At 44.6% G+C, this 16,506-nt stretch overlaps 2 protein-coding genes across 9 annotated transcripts in view; one reads left to right on the top strand and one right to left on the bottom strand.

Annotated features, from left to right (window-relative positions):
• Positions 1 to 13,664, bottom strand: part of Impact (impact RWD domain protein) — a 38,735-nt gene extending 25,071 nt beyond the window's left edge. Inside the window, exons 1-3 of one of the 6 annotated variants that reach the window (XM_063277509.1) lie at positions 13,424 to 13,664; positions 9,604 to 9,845; positions 2,335 to 8,453 (exon numbers count right to left, since the gene is read on the bottom strand). The gene's annotated coding sequence lies outside the window, so the exon portion shown is untranslated. 6 annotated transcript variants of the gene reach the window in all.
• Positions 13,665 to 13,698: 34 nt separating this feature from the next.
• The window catches only part of Osbpl1a (oxysterol binding protein-like 1A), a 204,778-nt gene continuing 201,970 nt past the window's right edge, over positions 13,699 to 16,506 (top strand). Inside the window, exons 1-2 of one of the 3 annotated variants that reach the window (XM_063277127.1) lie at positions 13,709 to 13,961; positions 14,622 to 14,740. The gene's annotated coding sequence lies outside the window, so the exon portion shown is untranslated. Of the gene's footprint in view, positions 14,741 to 16,506 lie in introns of all 3 variants that reach the window. The other 2 variants (XM_063277126.1, XM_063277125.1) reach the window with 2 other exon arrangements.

The following is a 16,506-nucleotide window of genomic DNA, read 5'->3' as shown; positions in this document are numbered from 1 at the left end:
CCCTCATAGAAGCAGAGGGAGGGGAATGGAATAGGAGGGTTGTGGAGAGGAACCCAGAAAAGGGGATAACATTTGAAATGTAAATAAATAAAATATCTGATAAAAAGTAGTAGTAGTAGTAGTAGTAGTAATAATAATAATAATAATAATAATAATAATAATAAAGAGGTTGAACTGTAAATGGTAGGGTGACACACATCTTTTATCCCAGCACTCAGGAGGCAGAGGCAGGGATATCTCTGAGTGGGAGGCCAGCCTGGTCTATACAGCGAGTTCCAGGCTAGACAAGGCATACAGTGAAACAAAACTGAGTCAACAGTAAAAGTGGAGCAGAAACATATAATATATGGCTTGTGATTGCCATTACATAAAATAGTCATTTGAAACGTAAATCCTTTTTCAAGGCTGTGGAATCATTTCTTTAGTAAAACTGTCAGGTGAATGGGAATTAGACTCGTTAGTAGACAAGCAATCCCACTGGCCTCCTCTCAGGGACCTAGCAGAGGATAAGAGGGTCCTCAGCTCCCAGAGTTCTTCCTCTCTGTCCCTCCCTCCCCCATCCTCTGTTGTCTATGTTCCTCTCTGTCCCTCCCTCCCCCATCCTCTGTTGTCTATGTTTCTCTCTGTCCCTCCCTCCCCCATCCTCTGTTGTCTATGTTCCTCTCTGTCCCTCCCTCCCCCATCCTCTGTTGTCTATGTTTCTCTCTGTCCCTCCCTCCCCCATCCTCTGTTGTCTATGTTTCTCTCTGTCCCTCCCTCCCCCATCCTCTGTTGTCTATGTTTCTCTCTGTCCCTCCCTCCCCCATCCTCTGTTGTCTATGTTTCTCTCTGTCCCTCCCTCCCCCATCCTCTGTTGTCTATGTTTCTCTCTGTCCCTCCCTCCCCCATCCTCTGTTGTCTATGTTTCTCTCTGTCCCTCCCTCCCCCATCCTCTGTTGTCTATGTTTCTCTCTGTCCCTCCCTCCCCCATCCTCTGTTGTCTATGTTTCTCTCTGTCCCTCCCTCCCCCATCCTCTGTTGTCTATGTTTCTCTCTGTCCCTCCCTCCCCCATCCTCTGTTGTCTATGTTTCTCTCTGTCCCTCCCTCCCCCATTCTCTGTTGTCTATGTTTCTCTCTGTCCCTCCCTCCCCCATCCTCTGTTGTCTATGCTTCTCTCTGTCCCTCCTTTCCCCTATCCTCTGTTGTCTATGTTTCTCTCTGTCCCTCCCTCCCCCATCCTCTGTTGTCTATGCTTTTCTCCACCCCTCTGCATTCTTTCCTGTGTCTCTCTCCCTTTTCCTATCTATGTCTCCCTGACAGTTGGCCTCTCTCTCTCCCCACTCCCAATAAACCTCTTACACCAGATCTTTTCTATAGCATAATTTCTTAAGGGTACACCTTGGCATAGCCCAACAAAGGCACCTGCCCTCGCTCAAAATCTTTATCCTATCAAGAATGATTGAGTTCCAATAGTGACTGGCTTAACTAAAGTCCTGTCTATTTAGGGACTCTACTTCACTGAAATGGATCCTCATGTGCTGGAAAACCAACACACAGAACTGGGGTGTTCATTCAGTGGTAAAGCACTTGCCTTCCATGCCAAGGGCACTTGAGTTAAGTGTTCAGTACCACATAGACCACACAGACCACACAGACCACGTAGACCACGTAGACCACGTAGACCACATATACATATACAAGACAGTCTTGATCTTCTAAATAAAGCACAGCATGTCACAGCATCTCAGCAGCAGCCCAGGACCATGCTCCCTACCAATTCCTGCTTCCTGATAGTTGCATCTTTAAGTCTTTTCTTGAGCTCAGATTGTAAACAGAAATGACCTTTTATGCTAAAGGGAACAGGAGAATACAAAACATTCAAACAACATCTTCCTTGTGTTTTCAGACCTGTTTAACAATGTGACCAATACAGAGAATCCTAAATAAGGCACCAGAATGAAGGACACAGTACTTTGGGAAAAGGAATGAAACAATTACTGAAGAGTAATAAATGTAGCAGACAACCTATATTTTGAAAAGTTTACTAAAAAATTCTGTAAAAAATTAGTTGAAAAAAATACTTTAAGCAAAGGCCTAAGCAGAGGCTTTCGAGGTTCTGAAGACAATTCTAGACACAGGCAGGATGTGTAGGCCTGGGTCTGCTGATTTCTACACCTGTTTACTCAAATGATTGGAGGGTCTCCCCTTAATGTATGTAAAGCCAGTTCGAATAGCTTTTTCCAATATTAGTACTCCTCCTAACCTTTCCGATTCAATACTTGGCCACTTTGAAAACCTTAAACCGTGCCTTAAGCTTGAAGCTTGAGGAATACCATGTTCCTCTTTTTCCTCACCTCCATATAATAAGATGACAGGTCCCGATGACGCTCATCCTCTGGTGTGGTTCATTGTCCACCTTCCTAGTGTCGGATGGCCATCTGGACTCATCTAATATAGTCGTTCTGATCTTGTCTTTCTCTCTGGAGTCCTTTACTCAATCAAGCTTCCACATTCATGCGTACACACCTTAACTTACCATATTATGTCAAGAACTCTAAACTTCAGAAGAGCATAAATGCTGCTATTTTAGTCACTTGAAGGAAACTGAACCAAGATATGGCTAGAGTCAAGGACAGGTGGTCTGTTTAAATATAAACTGACAGCCATGTGGTTAAAATGGTAGCACAAAAATCCTAAGATGCACACAACCAACTCCATCAAAGACAATGGCTGATTGTACCTGAATGTCTCAGGACGAGGGGCTTTGGAGTCAGGCATTGTAGGAGTGGCTTAAATCTCTTTGCTTAAGATTGGGAAACAAACATCATATACTGTGTTAAGCAAACAAAAAAAACCAGAACAGAACAGCTGTACCAAAAATGTTGCAGAGGTTGAGCCTATTATCATGGAGAAGGATAGCTAAGAGTTCTGTGTCCACATGGGTAGGATTCAGGAAGAGAGAGCCACTGGGCCTGGCTTCAGCCTTTTAAACCCTCAAAGTTTCCCCCAGTGACATTTCCTCTAACAAGGCCACACCTCCTAATCCTTGTCAAGTGGTGGCACTCCCTGATAACTAAACATCAAAATATATGGAGCCTATACGGGGCCATTTTTATTCAGACTGCCACGTTTCACTCCCTGGTGGCTTGTAGCCATTTAATAATGCAAACATGGATAGAGCCCAACCTCAAAAGTCCCCACGTCTACTGCAGTCTCAACACTGTTTCAAGTTCAAGCTCTCCTCAGAGACTCGAGGTGCTCAATCTCCTCACCGTAACCCCTGAGACATCAAAAATCAAAGAGCAGGGGCTGGGGATTTAGCTCAGTGGTAGAGCGCTTGCCTAGGAAGCGCAAGGCCCTGGGTTCGGTCCCCAGCTCCGAAAACAAGAGCCAAAAAAAAAAAAAAAAAAAAATCAAAGAGCAGATCACACACTTCCCATACATAATGGCACAGGATATACATTAGCATTCCAAAAAAGGAAGGAAGGAGCATAGTGAGGAAAAATTAGAACAAAGCAAGACCAAAACTAGCTGGGCAAACTCCACACTGAATCTCCATGCCCGATGCCAACACTCAGAACTGAATGTCCATGCCCGATGCCAGCACTCAGAACTGAATCTCCATGCCCGATGCCAGCACTCAGATATCCACTCCTTGCAGCTTTGCCGACCTCAACAAGGGACATACAAGTAAGGAGTCCACAGTTGTGGTTATTAAAGGCAAAGGGCTGGAAATCAGTGACACGAAACAGAGAGCCTGAGACTGTGCTGGTGCCACTGCAGCACAGCTGGGTAGCACAATGCCGCTAGGGCATTAAAGCCACCAAGAGTGCTCTGTGAACCTACCTAAAGGGTTTGTGTAGAGTTCTACCAACGCTATGCCCTTTGAGTTGCTGTGGACCTGGAGTTCCAGCTGGCTGTGAGCTACCATAAAGGTACTAGAAACTGAGCCTGGGTCCTCTGACAGAACAGCAAATGTTCTTAACTGCAGAGCCATCTCTCCAGTCCCTCCATGCCCCTTTTACACAAAGTAATGTCTAAAAAACAAGAAATCCACCTCATCTGAGAAAGCTTATTAGAAATACTGAAAGTTGGGCCCTGTTGATTTGTATTTAAGATTTTCAGAGACGTTTATGCACATCCCAATCTTAGAACCCTGTGTGCTGATCAAGGAGAAGTCCTCCTTTGATCTTCGACAAGGAGGGTAATAGACTAAGGGCCATATACTCTGGGCTCTGAGATCTCACTGTGCTTGCACTGAGGCTTCTCAAGAGCTGCTCTCACACAAGATCATGGACGTATGCATGAGCAGCTGCAGAACTTCTCTGATTGGAGACCGGTGAGGCAGGCCTTGCTGCACTTCTCAGACTTTACAGCAGTGCCATCTTTCTTGTTTCCACATTATTACCTCACTGTGATATATGTATCCATTTGGTGTCTCTGTATCCTTTAAATCCCCAGTCCCCTTTTTGTCCCTGGACTATTTCAGACCTGTTTATTATTTTTTTCACAAATACTTCTTCCTCTAATAAAATGCTTACACATTAAAATTTATTTTTGAGTCTTTATCTAGAGCATTGGTTGGCAATCTTTCTAATGCTGTGACCCTTTAATACAGTTCCTCATGCTATGGTGACCCCCAACCATAAAATTATTTTCATTGCTGCTTCATAAATGTAACCTTGCTACTGTTATGAATCATACTTTAAATACCTGTGTTTTCCGGTGGTCTTGGGGGAGTTCTATGAAAGGGTCGTTCAACCCCCACCCATGCTGCCCTGACCGAAGGTCGAGAAACACTCATCTAGAGTCTAGAGTAGTACAAACCACTGTAGAATACACATTAACAGGTCAATTCTACTCTTACAATAAAGCTATTTCAGTGGGAGGCCATTAGGCTTAGGTGGGTCTTATCTTACACTTTCTATTGCTGTGATCACCATGACCACAGCAGCCTAGGAAGAAAGCCTTACCTGACTCACATCCACGACAAGACAGGAGCCTGGAGGCAGGCGCCAACCCAGAGGCCAGGAAGGGCTGCTGCTTACTGGCTTGCCCCATGGTTTACTCACTATGCTTTCTAATAGAGCCCAGGACCACCAGCCCCCAGTCAGCACAATCCACACTGAGCTGGTCCCTCTCTCTTCCATCACTAAGAACATGACTTACAGGGATCTTCATGAATTCATAAAACTTCAGCACAACTGACCATTGTCAACTTGACAAACACATCACTGTTAAAACCTTCCTTCCTCGTTTTCCTGAAATTTCACATTCAAGATGTAAATAACTTTTTAAAATCACAAAGTCTTTCTTCTAATTCAAACACATTAAAATTTGAGTGCTTCGGGGCTCAGAAGTTAAGAGCACTGACTGCTCTTCCAGAGGTACTGAGTTCAACTCCCAGCAACCACATGGTGGCTCACAGCCATCTATATTGGGATTCAATGTCCTCTTCTGGTGTGTCTGAAGTGTACTCGTATACATAAAATAAATAAATCTTAAAAAAAAATGTGAGTCCCTTTAAAATGGCCAGAAAAATATTTCAACAGTGGGCTCTTATAAAATACAAAATAAATAGTTTACTCCAATACTATAAACAACTCAGTGTTCAACTATCTAGGATCCACTCACAATCTTCTGGGAGCCTCCCAGGGCCTTGGGTCACTCACTTCTCTAGCTTGACACTCTGCAGCACAAAAAACTTGTATTCTGGGCTCCAGCTGCCTCCGGTCCACTGCTGCTGCTGTTCTTGGTGGTCATCCTATGCTACTGGCATCAACAAAATGCTGGGGTCTCTTGCTACAACTGGGCTGCATTTTCACCAGTGGCCTCATTGTAGGGCTTTCTTCAGGAACTCCAGTACCTTACCTGCAATGTAAGGTACAAGCCTCAGCTGTTCTCCATGACCCCTTCATGCCTCAAAACCAGCTCCACCTGGGTGACTCTTAACCACCAAGCTCAGATGCCAGCAAGAGGTACAACCTTAGCCACCTCTGGAACACAGCTTACGGGAGCTGACTCTCAGGAAACAGAAAACACTTTGCAGAAGAATTCCACACAATGATCTGCTCTCTTTTTAACCACTAGTAACTTCTCAGTCCCATTTAACCAGCATCAGTTGTCCCAGTAACTCAAAGGTCTCACTTCAATGGTGCCGGGTTCGTCCTAATTATGGCTGACTCTTCAGCCCCAGCTGACCTGATACCACAGGTTTCCCCTGGCAGAGTGTTTGCCTCCCTCTGAACCTTCAGATAATCTCAACATTCTTATTCCAAGCTCCTTCATAACAGCTCTCTGAGCTCTCAACACTCAATGGCTCTTCTAGCCCAAATTTCCAAAGTCCTTCCATAGTCCTCCCAAAAACATGGCCAGGTCTGTCACAGCCACATCCCACAATCTGGGCACCACCTTGTCTTATTTAGGGTTACTATGGCTATGATGAAACACCATGCCCAAAGCAGCTTGGGAAGGGAAAGCTTACACTTCCATATCACTGTTCATCATCAGAGGAAGTCAGGACAGAAATTCAAGCAGGGCAGGATCCTGGAGGCAGGAGCTGATGCAGACACCATGGACGGGTGCTGCTTACCAGACTGTTCTATGTGACTTGTTCATCCTGCTTTCTTACAGAACCCAGGACCAGCAGCCCAGGGATGGCAAGAACCACAACAGTCTGAGGCCTTCCCCTTCAATCACTAAGAAAATATCCTACAGACCTGCCTACAACCCAATCATGGAGGCATTTTTTTTAACATTGAGGCTCCCTCCTCTCAGATGACTCTAGGTCATGTCATGTTGACACAAAACTGTAGAGCACTGTTGTAGTGACTAATGGTCCTTCAAAAGCAACTGAGCCCAACTCCATGTTAACTTAACCAATCAGAAACTACCAGCTGGGAGACTATGCTAATTAGATGCTGCTAACCTCCAAGAGGGACCTCCCACTGTAACCAAGGAAATGTCCCCTCTTGGTGGCACACAAACCTACCCAAGGTCAGGTACTGTCCAGTGCACAGAGAGCAGAATGTTTATAAAATGACTGTCATCTGTGTTTGATTAGACAGTTCTCAGCACTCTACCACTCCCCTTCCACTAACAGTTAAGTCTGCTTTGACAAGACATTTGAGAATGCCATGGCCTTCACCATGGTCCTGATGTATTAACCAAAATAATGAAAGTAAACCAAAATAACTAAGAAAGATCTGTCCAAAAGTTGGCATGTAATGTCTCAAACAATTATTATGCTTTGCCAGGAATTGATGTTTAAGGTTAAACTGACCCTCATCTGACTATGACTTAAATTATATTAAAGTCTTTGTTATTTTTACCTTAAAATCTAATTTCCACAGAAATTAGTCCCTCAACACATAGAGAAACTGAGAAGTGTTCTGTGGTCACTCAAGTTCATGATCACTGTATTAAGCACAATCAGACTTTTTAGAGTGATTTATAATCTAATACATATTATAACTATCAGAGATTAATGGCATGTTTCTCTGTACAAAGGTCTTAACTACAAAATCTTCTCCTATCCCAAAAGGCTTCAAACTTTAGTTTGAAGAATTGGTAAAATGTCTTTTCTAAGCACTAAGATGTTTGTTTGCATGTTTGTTTATTTAAAGGGACACTGACACGTGTATATAACTCATTTAGATGTGCCAAGGTTCCTGAGAACTAAGCGACATTCTCTTGAAATAGATATCGCAAGTTTGTTCTAGAAGGGAAGCATTGCTAGTCCCTTCCCTGAAGAATGTTCCTCCTCTGTCTCTTCTTGGACCAAGAATGGTGCTCATGTGAAGTGGAGAGAGGGGGGAAGCAGCACCTGCCTAGTCAGCCAGATCACCCACATCAGTCCCTGATCAATGGGTAGCATGTCTGAACCAGAGTTTGCTCACAGTTCCCATTGTCAGTGTACCTCTAATCCTCCTACGATAGCACATCAAGGTTTATGTTAGAGCTATTTGGGTTCATCACTAAGGAGGACCTGGGTTTCCATTTACTAAAAATAGTCTAAATTTTATAACTTACAGGGCAAGAAAAATGGCTATGTGGTTTAAATGCTCGCTGTTCTAATAAAGGGCCTGGGTTCTGTTCCCAGCTTCCATCAAACGCCTGGACCCCCAGCTGCAGGGGACCCAACACCCTCTCCTGTCTCTGTGTGCATCTGTGCTCATACGGACATCCCTGCACACAATGAAGACATCATTTTAAAATGTTTTCACATTTCCACAAAACAACATACTCTTAATAAATGTACTTCTAGAAGGAAAATTGTCTTTTTACTTATCTGTTGATCTGTAACACAGAATGCATGTATCCAACATCTGGGGTGAGAGTGGGAGCAGGTTAAACATTTCTCAGCATCAACACACACACGCACACACACACACACGCATGCTCCACAAAGGTCTCCCAGACTGGACTTCTCTGCTCTTTGCTTTGCTTTGTTTCTTCTGAAAGCTTCTGTTGACTAAGAAAAAGAGAAGAGGATTAGTTTCAAGCTCAGTGTTTGGGCCATCGAAGCATGTGAAACTAAGCGTTGATTATAAAAAAAAGCTATCTTCTTTTCCCTCAGCATGGAATTTCTGTCCCCAGGTCTGAGAGCTGTCTCCTTATGTTTCAAGTCTCAAGACAAAGATATGCATCACCAAGAACTTTTCATCATTAAAGATGATGCATTTAACACCACTCAAAGCCATAGCATGTGTGGTTTTCTTTGAAGAATCAATCAGTACTCAAGAGTTATGTAACATACATGTCTCTGGTGTACTTGTAATGTGTCTTCCCAAACAGATATATTCCCTGTGAGAAACTATTATGACTGGTAGGATGGCTGTGGTTAATCTAAAGCATAAACCTTACTGACTCCAATTGGCCACACACTGGCTATGAAAGCTCCAAATGTCCTCAGGGGACTATAAGCAGCCTGCTCAGGTGTGCTCAGCGAATCCACTGGAACAAACTCACCTGTGTTGCCTTTCATGGCATAGAAACCTAAGTCAAGAAAGGCTTCTCCAGTGACTTTTTCTTGTCTATTCTCAGTAATGCTGGATAAGCTAACTGGGAACTCAAACACAGGCAATATGAGGTAGCCTTAAGAGGACCTTGGCAGCTACAGAAGCACAGCCACAGGAACTGGCATATGTCCTGGAGATGGGTTGATCTACTTGTGCCACAGAAACTGATCCAGACAGGAAAACAACTTGATAACTGAAGATCTACGGGCACCTTAGGAGTCACAGAGCCCTATGTCACTGAAACAGATACTACCTGGGGCTGTCCTCAGGGGTGACACCACCAAGCTCCCGGTTCCTAGTGTGTATTCCTAAACCTATGGCTTTCTGGTGCAGCATTCCAGCAACTGCAGCTTGGCAGTCAAAGAACTGGCAGCCCACCCATCTGTGGCTTCCATTAACCAACATCCACTGGCAGTTCTGTTCCTGCCTGGAGATCCCATTCACTCTATGAGAACACTGCCAACCCCTATGTGGTCCTGCTCCCTGCTTCTCAACAGCATTTGGGTAGCCCACACTCCCCTTTACTATTCCTAAAGAGGCAGGTAACCCACACGTCCTAGCGGCAGCTACTGGTAACAAGAGGAGCTGCCCGACAGTTCTTACAGTGGCTAGGACAGGAACGGGAGCAGGAAAGACAGAAGTAGAGAGCACTGATAAGAGGCTTCGAGGAGCCTAAGAACAGAACCTCTCGGGCCCTGGTCCCCAGCACAGTTCCAGAGAGTTGCAGCATCTCAGATGGCAGGTCTCAGACCGCAGACCAAGTGACACTGGCTTCTCACAAAAGAGCCACAGCCTGTACAGGGAATGTCGTATTACAGGAAGCCACTGCTTGCTGCTGTCAGACACTGGAAGAGGGAAAGCAGACAGAGAGCAAAGGAGGATTAGCCTCACACACATCAGCACTCGTGTGTGCATGTAGACACACAATTACAGAAATATATACTAACAACCGTTACGATGGGAAGTGTGCTGGCACAGCGCCGTGTACCTGACATCTAGCTATCCAGGATATTAGAACGGGGTGATCACTTGAGCCTAGGAGTCTGAAATCAGCCTGGACAAAACTGAAATTTTTTCTGTTTTGAGAAAAAGAAACTACTGAAAATATATCTATTAGGTGAATTATTAGGCATGGGCTCCAAATAAAAGGTAAGAGGAACTCACTCATACAGAGAGTAGAGTGGTCCAAATTACTTCATGAGTGTCTATGGCAGTGGGCAAACACCAGCAATGATGAATTGTCATTTCTGAAATTGAGCTCATGAAACCATCATAGAACTTCCAAGATGTGGTATTAAAACATGGCAGCTTCACCTCAACATAACACCAGACACACAAAGTCTAATGAAAGAGAAAGTGGGGAACTGCCTCGAATGCATTGCCACGGAGACAACTCCCTTAACAGAACACCAATAGTTCAGGCTCTAACATCAACAATTGACAAATGGCACTTCATGAAACTGGAAAGCTTCTGTAAGGCAGAGGACACTGTCAACAGGAAAAAACATCGGCCTACAGACTGGGAAAGGATCCTCAGCAACCCCACATCTAACAGAGGGCTAATATCCAAAATGTATAAAGAACTCAGGAAACTAGACACCAACAATTCAAATAACACAATTGAAAAATGGGACATAGAGCTAAACAGAAAATTCTCAACAGAAGCCAAGAAGCACTTAAAGAAATGATCAGTATCCTTAGTCATCAGGGAAATGCAAATTAAAACAACTCTGAGGCTCCCTCTTCCACCCACCCATCAGTATGGCTAAGACCCAAAAGTCAAGCGGCAGCTCATGCTGGCAAAGATGTGCAGCAAGGGAACATTCCTCCATTGCTGGTGGGAGTGCAAACTTGTTCAGTCACTTCAGAAATCAAATTGGCAGTTTCTCAGAAAATTTGAAATAGTTTTACCTCAAGAACCAGCTATACCACTCCTGGGATGTACCCAAAAGATACTGCACTACACTACAAGGACATTTGTTCAACTATGTTCATAGCAGCTCTATTCATAATAGCCAGAAGCTGGAAACAACCTAGATGTCCCTCAACTGAAGAATGGATTAAAAAAAAAAAAAAGTTGGTACATCTACATAATGGAATACTCGTCAGCTATTAAAAATAAAGATATCATGAATTTTGCAGGGAAATGGATGAAACTTGAGAATATTGCCCTGAGTGAAGAACCTAGAGCCGGAAACACATATGTTACCGTTCAGTATCCCAAAGTCCATCCACATTCCTCCAAACAAAAGCATAGTCAGGCCTATCACTGCTCACAGTCCCTGGCATGAGCCTCTGTCTTAGTTAGGCTTCCCATTGCTGTGCACAGACACCATGACCAAGGCAGGACAACATTTTATTGGGACTGGCTTACAGATCCAGAGATTCAGTCCATTATCATCAAGGTGGGAACATGGCAGCATCCAGGCAGATGGTGCAGGAGCAGGAACTCCGAGTTCTGCATCTTGATTGGGAAGGCAGCCAGAAGACTGTCTTTTAGGCAGCTAGGAGAAGGATCTCAAAGCCCAGCACCACAGTGACACACTTTTTCCAACAAGGACAAATCTACTCCAACATTGCCATACCCCCTAATAGTGCCACTTCCCATGGGCCAAGCATATTCAAACCATCACAGGAGTGTACTCCTCACAAATGAACATTAGCCCTAAAGTGCAGGATAACCATGCCACAGTCCACAGACCCAAGGAAACTGGGCAATGAGGAGGTGCCAAAGATAGGTGTGCAAATCTCTCTCAGAAAGGGAAACTAAATAGTCATTGGATGTGGATGGGGAGGAAGCTGTGTAGGGGAGGAGGTAAGGAGGGGATTGGGGATAGCCGTCAGGTGTGGGGAGAGAAGCAGCAGGAGAGGGCTGGGAGTGAGAATGGAAATCAGTAGGGGTTGCATCTCCAGTGACTAGCTGGAAGCCTGGGAAGGAAGAGGGTATGGGGCATCTATAGGAGTGACCTTAGCTGAGATTCCTACCACAGGGGGATACAGAGACTGAAGTAGCCGCCTCCTGTAACCAGGCAGGACTTCCAGAGGAGGGATGGTGACATCATTCCACCCACCACAAAATATTCAGCTCAAAATCTGTCTTGCTTACAGGATGCACAGGGATAAAGATGGAGCAGAGATTGAGGGAACAGCCAACCAATGACCTGAGACCCATTCTGACATTATTAATACTCTGCTATGGTTGTAGACAGCAGCCTAGCATAACTGTCTCCTGAGAGGCTTCATCCAGCAGCAGATGGAGACCCACATCGAAACATCAGTCTTAGCCTGGGGAGTCTTCTGGACGAGTTGGGGATAGAAGTGGGCAAGTCAGAGGGGTCAAAGACACTGCTGGAAGACCCACAGAGAGATCATGGGCCTGGGCCACCTGGGCCACCACCCAGAGAACATGGAAAAGCTGAACCTAGACCTGCCCCCTACATATTTGTAGTAAATGTGTAGCTTGGTCTTCATGTGGTTCTCCTAATAAGTGGAGCAAGGAGGTGGGGGAATGAATGGACATGGGGAGCGGGGGTAGGGAATTGGGGGGTAGGAATATGGACAGGAAAGGGGGGGGGTCTTAGTCTCTGTTCCTTGCCATTGGATCCCCTTCCCTATCTGGACTACATGTTTGGGCCTGAATGAGAAGGTACTAGTCCTGCTGGAACTAGATGTCCCAGGGTGGTTGGTACCCAAGGGGGGGGGTCCCTTTCTCTGAGGAGAAGGGGAGGGGGCAATGAGTGGAGGGATTTATAAGGGTGGGACTGAGAAGAGAGAAGGGAGAGAGATTATGATCGAGATGTAAAGTGAATTTTTAAATAAATAAACTGCGATTTTGACAAAGTGACTGCAATCCCTTATACCCCATTTGATAGAACAAATTAACTAAGGTAATGACAAAGTGGCAAAATTAAACACGGGGTTAATATAAACAGTGGATCAAGATTTCATAAGAAAACCAATGATGTGCTCAAAGCATTTACCTGAGGGAGTTTAAGGAAGGGATGTTGTACCAAAGGATGGGCAAGGACCCTGCAAGAGTCAGAAAAGCAGCCAGGAACTCTTCAAATTTTAGAAGCTGTTAGGACTCCCAGAATTCATTACATTCCAATGAATCCACAGAAATACCGGATCTTTAAAGGGTTAACGAGGGTAGGGGAATGGGATTGTGAGGAAGACACTAGAGGGCGGGATAGAGGGATCAGGGTGCTACTAACCACATCCTCTTTCCCGTTCGCACATCCTCCCTCGCTCCGCGGATCTGACACCGGCTCTGCCTTCAGCAGGCATATATGCACACACGTGTGCTCACCTCACTTGTAACCTTGGACCCATCCAGCGGCTCAGTTAAAGCCCCACTGCCTCACCCCTAAATACAGCAGTAGATTGCTAGCTGGTTTTCCTAACTCCTGGATTTTACTTTTACCTGTCTTGATTCCTGCTAATAGGTCAGTCCACAAGCGGTCTCCATTCAAAAGAATCTCCAACTTCCGAAACCTTGTGATCCGCAAATGTCACTTCTCTAAACCATCGTGTTCGTCTCTGACTGGGCTTCATCTGCCTCTGGTCGTTCCACTGTCCCCTTTAGCCATGGGGAGAGCAGGTAGACCACCTTCGACAGTCCCCATTTGGAAAGACAGCCGGAAGCAGGAACCTGTGGTGCTCCGGAACTAAAAGTCCTGATCCACCCAACGATGACTACTTCCGGGTTGCCGGCCTGCGGCCTCTTGGGGCCTCCGAGCCGCAAGAATTCCTCGAAGTTTTTCCTAGAACCTCACACTCTTTAAGTGCTCTCTGGGCGACCAGGAGGAGGCCTACTTGCCACAACTGCTGCTGGGCAGCTGTCTTCTGGAATGTCGCGGGGCTGGGACCTTCCGCACCCCAGAGGCCCCAGCACCATCGGAAATACTGGGAGAGCTTGTATGAGTGTTCCTAGCCCGAACTCAGGGCTAGTGTCTTTCAGGGCAGCGTTTTCAAATGTGTTCTTTGTTGGTTTGGTTTGGGTTTTAAATATTTTTGAAGATATTTGGATCGGTTTGGGCGAACGGCTTCAGTTATAAAATGAACGAGAGGGCTGGAGAGGGTAGATAATTTGGAAAATGAGGAGAAGCCTTATTCTTCGCTGTTATCTGATACAACCTTGTGTCTGGGCACACTTTTCTGTGAGACTCTAATTATTCTAACCAGCCGAGTTCGTTGATTCGGTGTGCAAAAAATCATGAATTGAATGATGTCATAAAATTCAATACTGCTTTTTACAGTCCTGGTTAAGAATTCTGTTCTTCAGTAGCCTTCAGTCCCAACATTTCTTTTGTTCACAAAAAAAATTTTTTTTCCTCCTGCAACCGCTTTTTTACATACAAATCTCCAAAATCCTCTATCTTTTCTCTCTTTTATCATCGGTAATTATGATAGTTTTTAGTGCCCTTTAACCTGTTGGCAACAAGCAAAAGAAACTTATTCTAGCTTACTACTGTTTCATTCTCAGATTCCATTTAATCATAGGGAGAAATTAAAGTCAAGGCCCAGATCACAGGGGACCCAGGCACATCCCTATAGCTGAACAGCTTCAGTTGCAAACAGTTGCGTCCAGCCATTTCAACGACAACTTTTCCATCTTGCAGGGTCAACCAAGTTCATGATGCCAGGTGTAGGAACGAACAAGTATCCCACTTCTCCAAATGTTTTCTTAATCGTCTGTTAACCAGTAAAGAATATAGAAATTGCTGTTATCTAAACCAAGGTATGTAATTATAAAACTATATAACCAATTTCCTGTTGTGCCCTAATTACCTTCCTATTACTGAGACCCTTTAATACACTTCCTCATGTGGTGATCCCCAGCCGTAAAATGGTTTTCACTGCTACCTCATAACTGTAATTTTGCTAGTGTTGTGGATAATACTGTTAATATCTGTGTTTTCTGATCGTCTTGGGTGGCCCATCCACCACCTTCCAAAGGGGTTGGCAACCCACAGGTTGAGAACCACCGATCTAGAATCTAGCATAAACCAATGTAGGATACATAATAACAGGTCAATTCTATCCTTATAATAAAACTATTTCATTGGAAGGTCATTAGGCTTGGGTGGATGTTCTCTTAGAGTTAATGTTGGTAAGATGAAACACCATGACCAAAGCAACCCAGAGAAGAGAGGGATTGTTTGACTCACTCTTCCACACCATTGTTTATTATTGAACAAACAGTGGGTAGGGATTCAAACAGGGCAGGAACCTGGAAGCAGGAGCTGAACCCAGAGGCTAGGGAGGCCTGCTGTTTACTGGCTTGCTCCCAAAGGCTTTCTTATAGAACCCAGGTGGCACAATCAGCCTTGATCTCATCCCCCCTCATCCAAATTAAGAAAATGGCTTCCAGGAGTCTTCATAAATTCATAAAACTGTTCTGCCTAGTTGACCCCTTGTCAACCTGACAAACACATCAGTGTTAAAGCCTTTCCTTTCTCATTCAACCCCGAGATCTCACACTAAAAATATGAATAGCTTGTTAAGATCCCAAAGTCTTTTTTCTAGTTCCAACATATCACTGCCTCTAAAATGGCCAATAGCTTTTAAAAATCCAAAGTCTTTCAAACGGGGGATCCTACAAAATAAAAAATAAACAATTTAGGGCTGGAGAGATGGCTCAGTGGTTAAGAGCACTGACTGATCTTCCAGAGGTTCTGAGTTCAATTCCCAGCAACCACATGGTGGCTCACGACCATCTGTAATGGGATCCGATGTCCTCTCTGGTGTTTCTGAAGACAGCTACAGGACATTTATATAAATAAAACAAATAAATAAAAATAAATAAATACTTTACACCAACGGTGGTTTTCCTTTTATCTGTCCTGCTTCCTGCTAATAAGTTACTCCAGAAGTACCTTCTGTTTGAACGAATCTCCCATCTTGTGCCTCCGTAGATCAGCAAATAGCACTTGTCTAACACAGTGTGCATCACAAGCTATGAACATGTTTGTGCACATCCTCTCCTTGTCACCACCTCTTACACTCAATGCAGTCACCACGTTCTTTCTGTTCCTTCAATCCATTGTCTGTATGGCCACTCTTCTGTGGTAGAAATCTAATCATGGACCTCTCTTGTTGAAAGAATGACTACTACCTCCATAATGGCGACCATCTAAAAGATGCTTCTTTATGATGTGGCTCTCATCGATCCCTGCAGCCTCCTCTCCTCATCCCAGCTGTTTCCAGCTGCAGGCTTCTGAAGTTTATGTTCTAACCATAGTGGACAAATTTCACTTTCCCTAATGAGGCACACAGGTCGTCGTTGCAGTTCTGTCCTGTTCACAGTTTTCGTGCTCTGTACACATCTTTGTACTGAGCATCCTTGATGGCTGTTACCGTGTGTATTTCTTCATACATGAGTTTCCAGCCCACAGTAACAGTACCTGAACTTTGGTGGCCTTTTCAATCCTAGAAGTCAAACTCATTGTCAAAGGTTTTGCATTGTAGCAAGCTAAGGCATGGAGCTGGAATTTGACCTAAGCT

This window comes from Rattus norvegicus, chromosome 18 (assembly GCF_036323735.1).
Source record: "Rattus norvegicus strain BN/NHsdMcwi chromosome 18, GRCr8, whole genome shotgun sequence".
Taxonomy (NCBI): Eukaryota; Metazoa; Chordata; class Mammalia; order Rodentia; family Muridae; genus Rattus; species Rattus norvegicus.
This window is presented reverse-complemented; position numbering and strand designations above follow the sequence as displayed.